Below are 17,722 nucleotides of genomic sequence, written 5' to 3' on the forward strand. Positions count from 1 at the left end.
GAGCTGGTTTCTCCACCACACTCTCTCTGCCTCAGCACCAGGGGAGGCTGTCCTGGGACCAGGGACTTAAGCCCCTGTCCCTAGCCATACCGATTCCCACAATACACCCCCCCCCCCCAGATCCTTTGCTCTTTTGGAATGCTTTTGACCAGTCTCCAAGTTAATGCTGGTCCCCAGACGCAGGGCACTCTAGCTCATATTGGGGTATTACTTTCCAACTGGTCGCCTCTGGTGGCTCCATCCCCCTTTTGTTTATCTTCTGATATCAGTCGCTGCTCCCACTCTGCTTTACCTGCCCACTGGCGTCTTCTCCCCCTGTAGAGATCCAGACGTGTATAATTCTGATCTCAGGCTGATTTCATGGGTTATTGGAGTTCTTTGGTAGGTAATCAGCTCACTTTGGGGTACAAGTTGAAAAGGGGCCTCCTCCTACTTCCCCGCCATCTTGTCCCCCCTCTGTTTAAATTTTTATAAAAAGTGCTGGGAGTTATATAGCAATGGATCTAGTGTTTAAGCTACTCAGAACAATGAAAGGAGAGAGAAGTTGTTTTCAATAAATTATACTGCATTTTGAAAAGATGCATTTCAACATCGTACTAGAGGTCCTAGCCTCAGCAATCAGACAACAAAAGGAAATTAAAGGCATCCAAATTGGCAAAGAAGAAGTCAAATTATCACTCTTCGCAGATGATATGATACTATATGTGGAAAACCCAAAAGACTCCACTCCAAAACTGCTAGAACTTATACAGGAATTCAGTAAAGTGTCGGGATATAAAATCAATGCACAGAAATCAGTTGCATTTCTCTACACGAACAGCAAGACAGAAGAAAGAGATATTAAGGAGTCAATCCCATTTACAATTGCATCCAAAACCATAAGATACCTAGGAATAAACCTAACCAAAGAGACACAGAATCTATACTCAGAAAACTATAAAGTACTCATGGAAGAAATTGAGGAAGACACAAAGAAATGGAAAAATGTTCCATGCTCCTGGATTGGAAGAATAAATATTGTGAAAATGTCTATGCTACCTAAAGCAATCTACACATTTAATGCAATTCCTATCAAAGTACCATCCATCTTTTTCAAAGAAATGGAACAAATAATGCTAAAATTTATATGGAACCAGAAAAGACCTCGAATAGCCAAAGGAATATTGAAAAAGAAAGCCAACGTTGGTGGCATCACAATTCCGGACTTCAGGCTCTATTACAAAGCTGTCATCATCAAGACAGTATGGTACTGACACAAAAACAGACACATAGATCAATGGAACAGAATAGAGAGCCCAGAAATAGACCCTCAACTCTATGGTCAACTAATCTTCGACAAAGCAGGAAAGAATGTCCAATGGAAAAAAGACAGCCTTTTCAATAAATGGTGCTGGGAAAATTGGACAGCCACATGCAGAAAAATGAAATTGGACCATTTCCTTACACCACACACAAAAATAGACTCAAAATGGATGAAGGACCTCAATGTACGAAAGGAATCCATCAAAATCCTTGAGGAGAACACGGGCAGCAACCTCTTCGACCTCTGCCGCAGCAACATCTTCCTAGGAACAACGCAAAAGGCAAGGGAAGCAAGGGAAAAAATGAACTACTGGGATTTCATCAAGATCAAAAGCTTTTGCACAGCAAAGGAAACAGTTAACAAAATCAAAAGACAACTGACAGAATGGGAGAAGATATTTGCAAACGACATATCAGATAAAGGACTAGTGTCCAGAATCTATAAAGAACTTAGCAAACTCAACACCCAAAGAACAAATAATCCAATCAAGAAATGGGCAGAGGACATGAACAGACATTTCTGCAAAGAAGACATCCAGGTGGCGAACAGACACATGAAAAAGTGCTCCATATCACTCGGCATCAGGGAAATACAAATCAAAACCACAATGAGATATCACCTCACACCAGTCAGAATGGCTAAAATCAACAAGTCAGGAAATGACAGATGCTGGCGAGGATGCGGAGAAAGGGGAACCCTCCTACACTGTTGGTGGGAATGCAAGCTGGTGCAGCCACTCTGGAAAACAGCATGGAGGTTCCTCAAAATGTTGAAAATAGAACTGCCCTATGACCCAGCAATTGCACTATTGGGTATTTACCCTAAAGATACAAATGTAGTGATCCAAAGGGGCAAGTGCACCCGAATGTTTATAGCAGCAATGTCCACAATAGCCAAACTATGGAAAGAACCTAGATGTCCATCAACAGATGAATGGATCAAGAAGATGTGGTATATATACACAATGGAATACTATGCAGCCATCAAAAGAAATGAAATCTTGCCATTTGCTACAACATGGATGGAACTAGAGTGTATCATGCTTAGCGAAATAAGTCAAGCAGAGAAAGACAACTATCATATGATCTCCCTGATATGAGGAAGTGGTGATGCAACATGGAGGCTTAAGTGGGTAGAAGAAGAATAAATGAAACAAGATGGGATTGGGAGGGAGACAAACCATAAGTGACTCTTAATCTCACAAAACAAACTGAGGGTTGCCGGGGGGAGGGGGTTTGGGAGAAGGGGGTGGGATTATGGACATTGGGGAGGGTATGTGATTTGGTGAGTGCTGTGAAGTGTGTAAACCTGGTGATTCACAGACCTGTACCCCTGGGGATAAAAATATATGTTTATAAAAAATAAAAAAAATTAAAGTCTAAAAAAAAAAAAAAAAAAAAAAAAGAAAAGATGCTCCTTGTAGCTTAGCTAATATTTCCTTCCAGAGAATTTGAGATAAAGAAAAATAATATGAAATGGAGAGGAGAGAAATCCGTGTGATTGCATTGTAAGATAACCCTTTTTTTTCATCAGCCTTTATTAACTAATTAGGCACTTAACCATGGACAAAATTTCTTTTTTGGGAGTTGTGGGACCCAGCACCATATACCAAGCAACTGAGGAGGAGTCTTACACACCTGTGCATCTGGTAATAGGCAGATAGACTTTGGGCGGCCAAAGCTGCCTGATCCCATCTCAGCCATGGTCAGGGAAGACCTGGGAATGCTAACTTGGGCAGAAACTCATAGATAAGAAAGAGTTCATAGAAATCCAACCTTCTTTTTTTTTTTTTTTAACCTTCTGAAGGAGAGATTAAAGCACAACATTGGAGAAAATAAATAAATACACACTTGTGTGCATGCACCCCCCCCCCCCAACACACCTAGGATGCATTAGAGATGGTAAGAGGAATTTTGCCAGTGGACACCATCTACAAGGTGACACTGTATAGAGCAGCATTAGCTGTGGAAACCTTGTTTTTTATTTTTCTTCCTCTCTGAATTACTAAAGGAAAAGGAGATCCAAAGGAAGGGTTGATGGCTGAGTTTGCTCTTAGAAGAGAGTGCCCAAAATCTGGAACTCTGTGTGTGTTTGTGTAGGTGATATGCACCAAACTTAGCAATCTTGCTGCTGTTATATTGCAAACAGACCTATCTCCTCCTTTGTGTAGATAAATATAGGGTAGGGGGATGTGATTCTTTCTCAGAAACAGACAAATGCAGCACAAAATTGGGTTCATTTCCTAGAGCCAACAATTACCCACACTTGGCCATCAACAAGTAATCTGGAAAGGCTGTTACTATCAGACCCCATTTGGACCTCCTATCTTTATGGGACTTGGATTCTGTCTGACAATCATGATTTCCAGGACTCTTTCATCTTCTGTAGCCCCGGTCAGGCCATGAATGGCATTTGACACCCCACAAACTCTTCCTTCAGGGAAATTGGCAACTCTATTTTGGAGCAATAGAGTGCAAGATCTATTTTAGATCTTGGCAACTTAGTGTGTCCCTGGAATCCCCACCTGTGGTACATTGTATGTCTATAAGGCCCAGATATAGGCCAATTCCAGGGAATCTGGCTGCCAAGGTTCACTCGTACCTACCCTCAGCCTTTAACACCTCCTAACCTAAGTGAGTAACATCTCCTGCCTAACCCCACCATCAGTCTCTCTTTCAACACTCCTGATGTGAATTAAGGAAGGTTGGTGGAGCCAGGTCCCTTTCAGCCCTTTTTTTGGGAAGATACACAGGGCCTCTAAATCCTTAATTTCTGATTCTCTCATCCATCAAAACCTGAAGTGAGAATATGATCAGTAAATTTTTGCTTGTGTCTCCATCTATCTCAGGGACTATAATTTCTGGTTGCCTCACTGATCCTTGTCTTTTATATTCCAATGTATGGTATGTTCACTTCTACTGATTTGAGAAAGTTAAAATAGAATTCAATATTTTCCTGTAGGCATTTCTTTTAATTCATTAATCTAATTAGAACACATTTTCCATTAAAAGGTGATATTATTAAAATTTGGTAGTATCTAAAAGTGGAATCCCCATTCTCCTATTTTCTACAATATATCTGGACCAAGAAGGAAAAACATTCTCTCTTCTTCTCAGTCTGTCACTTTTCTGATCATTATTTTCCATTCCCAGTCAACAATTATTCCTTGAGTGTTATTGTGGCCATCATATTCTATTCCATATTAATGAAATAGATACCAAATATAATTCTTAGGTAATTTTGCATGTAGTTTAGTCCTTTTTGAAACCACCATTTCCAAAGTGAATTTCTCTATCAGACTTCAATGTATGTTATTATTATTGTTCTTTCTGTTGTTGTTTTTTCCCCTGTGAGACCTCTCTATATTTTTCATAATGAATAACTATTAGGAATACTGATTCTCAAGTTTGAGTACCATTGGTTCCCCATTCAGGCATCTGCAAACTTAATGGATATTCACCATGTCTTCTAATAGGTAAGAAAGCTAGAGGGTCAGGCTTTGAATGGCAGGTGACATTTTTAAGGCTTCCCCCACTGCCAACCAACCACAACACCACTTTACTGTTCTCTCTTGTTGGTGTGGTACCACTATGGGGCTCTTTTTATCCATCCTGGAGTTCAGAGTTCCAAAGTAGGAGACAAAGACAGAGATCAGGGATACACTGTATTGTCTAAACTCTATTGCTCTCCTCTTTCTGTTCTCTTTGAAAGACTCATTATCACTTTCTTTAAGGACAAATATATATATTGCACTTAACTGACAATTCTCCTTTTGATCTGTGGTTGCACTTCAAAACATGGCAAAGATATTAATTTTTCCATCAAGAGTCCATTTCAAACATCAACAATTAAATAAGTAACCAGGGTTCCCAGATTCTATAGGAAGAGATCTAAGGTCTGTGAGTTCTGGCAACACAACCAGAAGTTACAATTTTTTTTCCCTCATGCACAGCACTTTGATTTTCTATAAAAAAATCACTTTATAAGTTTCTTAGAATTTATCTCATATAACTTGAGGTTACCTTTTTACATTGTTTTCTCTGTACTACTTCAGTTCCTTTTTGCCTTCTTCCAGGTGCCAAGAATATAATAGGGCCCTTAATGTTATTAACTGAATGGATAAAGGAATAAACTGTCCATGCCTTCAATAGGCAAATGCAATCTAGTTGTTCCATCATACAATTAGATTTTATAAATCAAGTCCATTACTTCTGAATGTCTCTTGTTCAAAATGTTCTAATGATATTACTTCAAGTACATTGTCCATCAATTATATTTGAATTTACTCTTGCCAAACTAGATAAAATTTACTACTTTGATGAGAAAATATTAATCCCCATTGTGAAGCATAAACAAGGAGAGGACTGACACTTTATCATCTATTCAAAATTAAAAGTTTAATATCGGTATGCATAATGATTTCAAAATACAAAATACAGTGAAACTGAGTGGTTACATGGAAAATTCAAAAAAGCTCCTAATAAAAATGAAAAATAAATATAGAGTCACTTCCTTTTTTTTAAGATTTTATTTATTTACTTGACAGACAGCAGAAGTAGGCTGAGAGGCAGGTCGTGGGGGGAAGCAGGCTCCCCACTGAACAGAGAGCCCAATGTGGGGCTCGATCCCAGGACCCTGGGATCATGACCTGAGCTGAAGGCAGAGGCTTAATCCACTGAGCCACCAAGGCACCCCTAGAGTCACTTTCCATCTAAAATTTCTGTTACTCAGAGTCCAATGTAACTGCTGTAAGGAACCAGTAGAAGATACATTTTAAGAGACTTATTGCAATAAGATGACTTATGTGATTATGGAGTTATCCAAAATCCAACAAGAAGGGTGGACCAACAAGAAGATCAGGCTGGATCTCTTGGTAACGGCCTGAAGCTGCTGTATGTTTGCAACATTTTTGCTTATTCAGGAAATTCTCAGCTCTTCCTTTAAAGTTTTTCAACTGACTGAATCAGAGTCATTCATATTATTCAGGTTCATGTTCCTTCCTTAAAATCAACTGACATGTATTTTAATTTCATCTACAAAGTACATTCAGAACGATGCATAGATTAGAGTTTGACTGAATCAGTGAGGACTGCAGCTTAGTCAAGCTGATACATGAAAAGACCATCACATGTATTAAAAAAAAAGTATATTCATTAGAGTTCTAGTCAACCGTCCTTGATTTAAATATGATATGAACTGGCAATATTTGACCTGTTTTTTTTTTTTTCTTTCACTTATGTGTACCTATTTTGGAGATAGAGTTACATTTACCAATTTAGATTTGCTTTAAAATAACTTTTGATGATTTAAGTAAATATTTCAGATGATATTGTGATAAAAAGGGCTTATTTCTGTTAACCTGCCAAGCAGTGGGGTTTGCATATATAAAAGAATCTTCTCTTGGGAAAGGTAGGAGACAACAACATAGTAAAGTAACTGTAAGGTTAAGTAAATATTATAGCCCAAACCATACACCTAATAACATATCAGTGTATTTTTACTTCCTGAACAATGCCATGATATTTTTTTTTCTTAAAGATTTTATTTATCTGACAGAGAGACAGGCAGAGAGGCAGGGGGAAGCAGGCTCCGCACTGAGCCGAGAGCCCAATGCAGGACTCCATCCCGGAATACTAAAACCATGACTCAAGCCATCAGCAGAGGCCTAACCCACTGAGCCACTCAGGCGCCCCACAATGCCATGATATTTTTAAAAATATTTCTGTCTTGTAACATGCTACTTTACCAAGTCAATACAGATCTTGACATGAATGTGAAAGTCATCTATTTTATACAATTCTATCATTCAGAAAATAAAGAAAATCTTTATTTTTTTCAATAGGCAATTTGAGGCTTTGAGAGAGAATATTGATATTTCACTGTCAACAATGAATTAAGAATATGACACTTCAGATATATGTTAGTTGCAAAACAAAAAACAAATAACGTTTTGAAGATGTTCATAATGTTTGCAGTGTGTATCTCTTATAAGCAATAACATTTTACTTTTAATGCTGTCAAAAGAAAAACATAGCCACATACTTAAATGTCATAAATACCTTCAAAAGTAAAATATTTAGCTCAAAATAGAGCTAAGCATAAAGTAACACATATATATTTGTATTGTATATAAATATATACATAAATATACATATATATGTACATATATAATATGTATATTACATATGTGTATATACATAGAAACATGTTATTAAGGAAGGTTATAATCAATATGAGGATGGAAATTACATTTCTCTCTCTTTTTTTTTAAAGATTTTATTTATTTATTTGACAGACAGATATCACAAGTAGGCAGAGAGGCATGCAGAGAGAGAGGGGGAAGCAGGCTCCCTGCTGAGCAGAGAGCCTGATGTGGGGCTCGATTCCAGGACCCTGGGATCATGACCTGAGCTGAAGGCAGAGGCTTTAACCCACTGAGCCACCCAGGTACCCCAGGAACTTACATTTCTTGAAAGACATTATTTTTATATTTCAAATTCAAATGTATATTGGAATTTCATAGAATTAGAGAAAAAAGTCAGCCAATTAGTTAATCAATCAATAAAACAGAAGAAAAGAAAAACTGAAATACATTATGCAGACACATAAAGAAAAGGTAAATATCAAGTAGATAATCATAGGAAAATAAATGGAAAGATTTAAGAAAAATGTCAAAGTATTCAAGAATAATGATAATTCAGTTCTCAAAAAAACATTTGGTTTACTTAAAATGTATTAATAACACACCACATAATAATTTCATTATAGACAAGTGAACATATAATGTTTTAAAAAGACCAAAATATGTCCCTCAAAAGCAAATGCTGAACTTAAATACAGATAAATGTTATCTTAACTTTATACCCTTCTGCTCAGGTCTTGATCCCGGAATCCCAGGATCCAGTCTGCATCAAGCTCTCTGCTCAGCAGGGAGTCTGCTTCTCCCTCTGACTCTCCTCCCTCTCATGTTCTGTCTATTGCTCACACTCTCTGTCTCAAATAAATAATTAAAAATTTTTAAAAAATCAATGCATCAATCTACATTTATATTCAATATAAGGAGGGGAGGGAAAGTAAAGTTCTTTATTAAAGAGTTCCAATCAACCAATATATAAAGAATTATAAAACGAGAGAGCCCAATGTAATAAGTTGTTTAAACAAAGATCACCAACAGATGTTAAAACCATGAGGGGAAAACATGGGGAGAAATGATATATCAATCTTAAACTTTTCTCTCTGTCTCTAAGGGTAGTTATGTAGCTCAATGCTAGAGCTGTATAATTCCTGCAGTTCTCTATTCTACCAAATTGCTAAGCAGTGTAGAGATGGTCAGAGATGGCAGTCTTATAACAAGCAGTAGTAGAGATACATCCAACACATTTCAACTAGTAGGTCCATTTATGATACTTACTCTTGATTTAATTAGATATTTATTGAGTGTCTGCTTACATTCCAAGTATAGCACCTAAATTTGGGAACATGTAGACAAACTGAATTCACTTCTATATTTTAAATTGTTCAGGTCTAGTTAAGGAAAAGTCCACCCTCCACATATAAATGGCTAAGTACATTATGGGAGCACAAATTGGATATCTTTTGTGAGCACTGGGAGAATCAGAGAAGCTTCTTTAAAAACAAAAAACAAAAAAAAACAGGAGCTAGTTGGCTTCTCTCTCTTTGTGATCTCTCTCACTTTTGCTCTTTCAAATAAATAAATAAATAAATAAATACCAAAAAAAAAAAAAAAAAAAAAAAAAAGAGGTCCACCTGGGTGGCTCAGGCAGTCAAGCATCTGTGTTTGGCTCAGATCATGATCTCAGGGTCCTGGGATCAAGTTCCACATCGAACTTGCCACTCAGTAGTGAGTCTGCTTCTCCCTTTCCCTCTGTGATCTCTCTTGCTTTTGCACTCTCAAATAAATAAATAAATAAAATCTTAAAACAAATCAATAGCTGAACTAAACTATGAAGAATAAATAAAATGGGTTAGTTTCGGAAAAGAAAATAACATGTAAAGGTGCTGAAGACATGGCATGGAAACAGGGCTCTGTACAGCTGAAGGATGAAAGTCGCTTGGTGCTATATAATATTACCCACTAACTGGAAAAAAATGAGGCTGCATAAGACTGCTATGCCTATATAAAGAAAGGCTTCAAAGTTATCTTAAAGAACTCTGTGTGTGTGTGTGTGTTGGTTTTTAATCTCTCTGTTTCAGCTGCATAGAACTGAATTATTCTTTATCTAATTCATGACATTATTTTATTATTGGTCAATGCCTGGTTGATTTGCATGTATGAGTGTGTGTGTATGTGTGTGTATGCTTGTGCTTAAGAATAGAAACATCTATGAAATGTTCATCTAACATGAAAAATAAAATAATGACAACTAATTTCTTCCTATGTGATACAATCTTACTCAATTCTCCTATCTCCTACCATCCAAGAAGACCATTCATTTTATCTTATCATGTTCTTTTTTAAATATTTGGTTTGGTCATATACAAGGAATTTCTATTAAGTATATAATATAAGATATATTGACTTTATGAAAATAGTATTGTACTTTGTGCAGTCCTTGGGGGTTTTAAACCAAATGCTGTATTTATAGGATTCATCTATATTATCAAGATTAGCTGGAGATCATTTACTGTGAACACTGCATAACATTCCATTGTTTGAATATCCCAGACTTTATTTATCCATTGACCCATTATGGGCATATTTTTGCTCTTCTGAACAGTGCTACTATTAACATCCTTGTATCCTGTTAAAATTCACAGGATTATGTCAAAGTATATTTTTAAAAGTATGAAATGGCCATATAAAATATCAGCAAAGTTCCAGCAACAATTTATAAGAGATTGTGATGAATCATGCTCTTTCAAGTACATGGTATTGACATACTTGATTTTTGCTATTTGAAAATATGTACCATTGAATCTCATTCTGTTTTCGATTTACAGTTATCTGATCATAAATATGATTGAATACCTCTTCTTATCCTCACTAACTATACATATTACCTATTCTGTAAAGTACTTTCTCAAGTATTTTTTTTATTTTTTATATTAGGTTGTTTGTCATTTTCATACTGATTTGAAGGAGTTCTTTATATTTCTTTATTGGATGTACGTATTGCAAATATTCTCCTCTTGTTTGTAAATTGTATTTTCAATTTCTATAAAGTGACTTTTGATTTAGAGACTTTTTCTTTTTAATGCAATCCCATTTGTCAGTCTTTTGCTTCATAAATGGCAATTTTTGCCTTATTTAAGACACACTTCACTATCTCAAGCTCAGAAATAGAATGAATTGACTTTATATCAAATTTTTAAATAATACTTTTGATATTCTACTTCTTTTTGTTTTTAAAGATTTTATTTATTTATTTGACAGAGAGAGATCACAAGTAGGCAGAGAGGCAGGCAGAGAGAGAGAGAGGAGGAAGCAGGCTCCCTGCTGAGCAGAGAGCCCGATGTGGGACTCGATCCCAGAACCTTGAGATCATGACCTGAGCCGAAGGCAGCGGCTTAACCCACTGAGCCACCCAGGCGCTGATATTCTACTTCTTATTTCACATGATTTTACTTTGATAATGGCATGAAAAAGAAATCCAACTTAATTTATTTCATATCAAAAATAATTTTTCTGTTTTATTTAATTTTTAAAAAATTTTCCATTTTCAAAAAAATAAATTCTCATTTTTCTTACAGATATTCCATGTTAATTAATCACATTTCAAAGAGATATAAAAATTGTTTCTGTCTGGCTCTCTGCTCTCCTTAGTAAGTAGAATTATTCAATTATGTTATGATTATATTCTATTCTAATTACAAGCTATTCTAATTACTATAGTTTCACAAACTATATATCCTATGGGGGTTGAATCCCTTACTATTCAGATGTGTCTCAGTTATTCTTATCTTATTCCTCTTTTGCATAAATGTTTGAAATATATCAAGTGTTATAAAACTTTCAATGTTTAGTTTCTTATTCATAAATGAGGAATTTTTCCTCATTATTTTTATTAATTTTTCCCAAAGGTTAAATAATTCTTTACATAGAATCATTGGAAATCTCTTGTTATATATATTTTGAAATAATTTATATTCTTTGGTGTTATTTTAAATGTATTTTTATTAGTTTATTTCACAGGTATAAATTTGAAATTGACATTTCTCTATACATCATATATTCAGGCACATTTCAAAATTTTCTATTTATAATAGAAATAGAATATAATTTCTATTTATAATTTTGTTCAGAATAAAAATGTATACTATCAGTCCTTTTACATATAAATTTTTTAATATTCTCCTGGACAATGTTTTTGATTTTCCAAAAATTTTTTTACTGTATAAGTCCCTCAATAGGAAGTGAAAAAGAAGTGAAAATATACTCATTCTTTACTATTTACTCATGTTGGTGGGAATAAATACGATCATGTTATATTTAGGATGATATCACACTAAAAAGTGCCTTTTTTATTCCAAGTTTACTGAAATAAGGGTGTTTAATGAACTGATACTGAATTTTGTCAAATATATTTATGTTTTTTAAAATTATCATTTTTCTTCATAATATCTTTATGTGTGAATTTCATTGTAATTGTAATTTAAATAATAATCCATTCTTCTCTTCCTGAGATGAGCCTAACAAAGTAAAAGTTTCCATTTTTTCTACTTTTTTATATGATGTTGGCGTAAAATTGCTACAATTTTAAGAAAACCTTCTGGTATTAAATGACCTTGACTTTTTTCTGCTTTTATAATAACTTATTTTCTATTTTTTCTTATTTGATAAAAGGAGTGTGCTATCTACTGCCCAACCTAGGAAAATGGCATATCTATTTAATTATTCAAGATTTCTATAATCTCTCTCACCAGAATTTTTCACTGTAAGGATCTCACACATTGTATTAAATGTATTCCTAAGTATTCACGATGTTGACGGTCTTTCAAGCATTATTTTAAATGTTTATTTATTTATTTATTTTTAAAGATTTTATTTATTTATTTGATAGACAGAGATCACAATGTATTAAATGTATTCCTAAGTATTCACGATGTTGACGGTCTTTCAAGCATTATTTTAAATGTTTATTTATTTATTTGATAGACAGAGATCACAAGTAGGTGGAGAGGCAGGCAGAGAGAGAGGGGGGAAGCAGACTCCCTGCCAAGCAGGGAGCCCGATGGGGGTCTTGATCCCAAGACCCTGGGATCATGACCTGAGCCGAAGGCAGAGGCTTTAACACACTGAGCCACCCAGGTGCCCCTTAAATTTTTAAGTTTAATTTGTTAATTGTCCGTTTACAAAAAGTAAATGAATTTTTGAATATTGACACTGATTCCTGCAAACTTGATAGCAGTAGATTTTTAATGCTCTATTCTTCGGATTTGACTTTGAAATTAACTACTAATACAGTGTTATGTCACCTACCATTCATTCTTTGGTAGGATGCTCTTTAACCTTCACCTGTCTGTGGTCTTTCCAAATTTTTCTTGTGGTTGAATTCAAGTTTTGTAGCATCGTGTTCTGAAAATATACATGGCATGATCTCAATCTTTTTGTACTTGTGGAGGCCTGATTTGTTACCTAGTATGTGATCTATTCTGGAGAATGTCCCACGTGCCCTTGAAAAGAATGAATAATCTGCTGCTTTAGGATAGAATATTCTGAATGTATCTGTTGAGTCTATCTAGTCCAATGTGTCATATACTTTCCAGGGCCTGGTGCTTCAGGAAGTGTCTCTGGTGTACGCTGTGTGCACTCTGGTGCTGTATTTCGGCTGTTCTTTCCCTTAGGTCAGTCTTTTGCAGTTTCTCCTTGTCTGCAGTGGAAAGTGTTTGGAATCTTGGTTATAGTATGATGAGTTTTAAGTAGGTGTGCTCTGGTCTGCTTGTTAAAAGAGAACTGATGCTATTTCCACTAGAGCTGAAGCTATGCAGAACTCTCTGGTCAGTAGACATGGCGTGTGCATGGGTTTGTGCTGGTCTTTTGGGGGAGGGTCTCACTGTACTGGTCCTCAGACACACTTGCAAGAGAAAAACAGCACAAGCAGAGCATAGGAGGGCAGGGCTTGGTGTTAGCACTTTAGGCCACCACTGTTGGCACTGTGCTACTTACTGAAATTAGTTTATGCTGAGTGGAGAAGGAAAATGGATTTCTAGTCCCTGGAGGGGAGTTTGGGCCTGCCACTATCCAGGAAGCCCTCCCATAAGAGCAAAAAGTCTTCCATTGTGTGTCCCAGGCCTCCCTCAGATTGTTATCCTCATGCTATGTGTCTAGGTCATCTGCCCACCTGACAGCATAGTGAACCTTAGGCCAATGGTTGAGTTTTACAACTCTAAGCTTTAGGGAGTTTGAGTGGTGGGAACCCACACTGGTCCTCTGGGGAGGGTTTTATAGTGCTGGGACTGATGTGGGTTTGTCCCAGAAGGGCAGTCACACCAAAGTGCAGGGTTGTGGAGTTGGAGTAAAGCAGAGCAAAAAGCCAGTGTCCAGGTCCCCTGCTCTCAGCAGGTGTCTCTGTGCCTATGCTTGGAGTGGAGGAGGGAAATTGTGTCTTCTGACTCTTTTGTCCCCAGTGAGGTAATGTCACCTCTCCAGATGCATTCCAAGATGGGAAAACCATTTCTCTCAGTGTGTCCTCAGATCACTCCATCTGCTCCTGGCCTATCTGTCCTCCTCCTCCACAGAAACAGTACAGTTCACCCAGGGGTCTGCAGGAGCCATGCAGTAGACCTCTAAAATTCCTGTCTTTGAGCCCCACTGGTTGTAAAATTTCACAAAAGTCAGCCGCTCTCATTTTCCCAGTCAATGTTCTTGGGAAAGTGTTTTCTTTGTGCAATCCCCTGTGTGCTCCCCCCCCCATCCCATGTCCCCCCCCCCACCTTTCTCTCTCCTTTTTTTTTTTTCCTCTCTCTGTCCTCTTTCTGAGACCAGGGTTCCCTCCCTTCTGCCACACCCAGGATACAGTTTCTCACCCAAACCACATCTCTGCACTTCTGACCTTCCTTCCTCTTCTTGCTCTCTAGTTGTGCAGTTGTTTGTTTGTTTGTTTGCTTCCTGTCAGTTCTCAGATCAATTTTGTGTGTATTCAGAATAATTTGATATGTATCTAGCTGTTTTCGAGGGACAAGGCAAACCTAGGATCCTACTACTACTTTACCATCTTAGTTCCTCAACCATCCTGGTTTTGTTTGTTTTTAATCTAATTTTGACCATAAGGGGAGCAGATATCCTTCTCTTGTTTTTGATCTCAGAAGGAAATTACTTTGTATTTCGCTAATATGTGTATTGGTAACTACAAAAATTTTACCTGTTGAAAAAGTTTCCTTCTATTCTTGCTGTGTTTAGAAGTTTATTTTTTAAACTTAGTTTATGAAAAAATTGTGTTAGTTTTTTTTAAGTACTAATTCTGAATGTACTGAGATAGTCATATGACTTTATTCTCTTTTATTCTGTAATTATTATGGATTTTCAAATATTAAATCTTAACTTATTTTCTTATTTACATTTTCTTAGATATATCTGCACCTGTGTACATCTTTTTCATTCCTTGGAATAACTACATTTGGTATGATGATAATTTGAGTGTTATAAGTTAAAGTATACTTCCTTTTTCTCTATTATTCTAAAAGAGTTTGTATGGGAATGGTATTTTTTTTTCAAATATTTTATAGAATTAACTACCATAGCAGTCTTGACCCAGAATTTTCTTTGTGGAGAGATTTTATTACAAATATAAGTTTCTCAAGACAGTTATTCACAGTTCTCATTACTTTTCAAGTAGGTTTTGTTTTCTGTTTGTTTCTTTCAAGGAGTCCATCTATATGAATTGTCATATTTATTGGAATAAAGTTTTCATAATATTTTCTTATGATCTTATTAAAATATATGAATCCACTGTGATATTTTCATTCTCATTGTTGGTATTGCTTATTTGTGTCTTGTTTGTTTTTATCTTGACCAGACTAGCTAATAAATTATTAGCTTTATTTTTATTTATTTATTTATTAAAGATTTTATTTATTTATTTGACAGACAGAGATCACAAGTAGGCAGAGAGGCAGGCAGAGAGAGAAGAGGAAGCAGGCTCCCTGCTGAGCAGAGAGCCCAATGCGGGGCTTGATCCCAGGACTCTGAGATCATGACCTGAGCCAAAGTCAGCAGCTTAACCCGCTGAGCCACCCAGGTGCCCCTATTAGTTTTATTAGTTTAAAAAAATAACTTTTCTGGGGCGCCTGAGTGGCTCCGTTGGTTAAGTGTCTGCCTTTTGCTCAGTACATGATCGCAATGTCCTGGGATGAAACTGAGCCTCCCTGCTCAGCAGGAAGCCTGCTTCTCCCTCTTCCCTTCCCCCTCCTTGTGCTTTCTTTCTCTCTCACTCTATCTCAAATAAATAAATATAAATTGTAAAAAGCAGACAAACAAACAAACAAACAAACCTTTTCAGGTCATTGATATTTTTCTTCTTTAACTATCCATTTTCTACATCATTTATTGGTATTATTATCTTAGTTATTTTTTCAAAGATCTTTAGAGATGATTTGCTCTCCTTTTTCCTCTTCCTAAGGTAGCTGTTACAATTATTGATAGTCATCTTTCTCTTCTAGCATAAGAATTTAAAAGTATAAATTTCTCTCTGAAAACATACAGTCATATTCCAGAAATGTTGATATATTATGATCTTATTTTAATTCAATTCAAGATATTTTTAAATTTTTCACTATAGATTTCCTTTGTTCCATGAAAAGTGTATTGTTTAATGTCCAAATGTATGAGAATTTGTCAGGTAAATTTATGTGGCTGATTTCTAATTAGTTCTTTTGTGATTAGAAATCATATTCTTTTAATTTACTGAGACTTTTATTGAATAATGGCTCAACATATGTTCTATGAGAGTGAGAATATCATAGTCAAAAAATATATATTCTCTTGCTTTTGTAAAATGTTTATTAAATATCTAATAATTCAAGTTGATAAAATTGTATAAATCTTCTATATACTTAGCTTTATTATCTACTTGTCCTACCAATTAGTGAGAGAGAAGTACTGAAATACTCAACTGTGGGTGCCTGGGTGGCTCAGTCATTGAATGGCTGCCTTCAGCTCTGGTCATGATTCTAGGGTCCTAGGATGGGGCCCATATCTGGCTTCCTGCTCCCAGGGAAGCCTGCTTCTCCCTCTCCTGCTCCCCAGGGTTATGTTCCTTCTATCTCTGTGTCTCTCTCTGTCAAATAAATAAATAAAATCTTAAAAAAAAAGTACTCTACTGCAATTGCCAATTTCTCTGTAACGTTTTTCAAATATGTTGGTTTTGTTTCATGTATTTTAAACTGTTATTTAGTGCAATAATTTTTGGATGGCTATTTCTTCCTAATAAATGAACACCTTTATTGTTACACTGCTTTATCTCTGGTAATACTTTTTTTTTCCCTGAATACACATTACCTGATATCACTATAGCCTTTTTGTCCTTGTTTTTACCTCCTCTGTGATAAACAGTATTCTTTGCTTTATTTTTAAGCAATTTATATCTTGGATTTTTTTTTTTTTTTGAAAATTTACTTTTAATGAAATATTGAATACAGCTTTATTTAAATCTAACATTTTGTCTTTTGTTTTTTGTATGTCCAGAACATTTTTTAAAATTTTCTTCTCAATTTTTATTAATTATTCATTCTTATGACTGTTTCATATCTACTATTAACCATTAATTATACTTCATTTTAATTTTTACTTCTTATTCTGTGGCATATAATATTAATCTTTAACTTATCACAGTCTACCACAAATTATATTCCCTTACCTTTGATATAAAATTCTTATAGCAGTATACTTTCACATACTTTCCCCTCTTTGTGCTATTTTTGGCATCCAATTTAAGTCTATAAATGTTATAAACTTCACAATACTTTATGGTTGGTTTCTAATTTGTGCTCTAAGCAATTATATTTTATGTTTCTAAAGCTCTTTACTATTTTGTTTCTGCTTTCCTGTACTGTGATCCAAACCTTTCTCTCTGAAACTTTGATCTCATATCCTAAACTCAGTGAGGCCCCCATGCCTTATTTGGGTTTCCTCTCTTCCCTGCATCTTTGGTTTAGAAATTGCCTTCCAGCAAAGACTGACAGGAGGTGTGGGGATCTCCTAGGTATTTATCCTTTATAGGGATCACAATCTTGCACTAAATATTTTCCAGTTTCAAAAAACAGACATTTTATATATTTAGTTCAGTTCCATTATTTATTTATTTAATTGTTTATGGTGAATAGTTAAATCCATTCCTTATATCATTATGAACAAAAGTTAAACTTCAAGGTCTCCTGGGTGGCTCAGTTGGTTAAGCTACAGCCATCAGCTCAAGTCATGATCCTATAGGCCCAGGATCATAGGGCTCCCTGCTCAGCAGG

The sequence above is a fragment of the Mustela lutreola genome, chromosome 1 (genome assembly GCF_030435805.1).
Source record: "Mustela lutreola isolate mMusLut2 chromosome 1, mMusLut2.pri, whole genome shotgun sequence".
In the NCBI taxonomy this organism is placed as follows: domain Eukaryota; kingdom Metazoa; phylum Chordata; class Mammalia; order Carnivora; family Mustelidae; genus Mustela; species Mustela lutreola.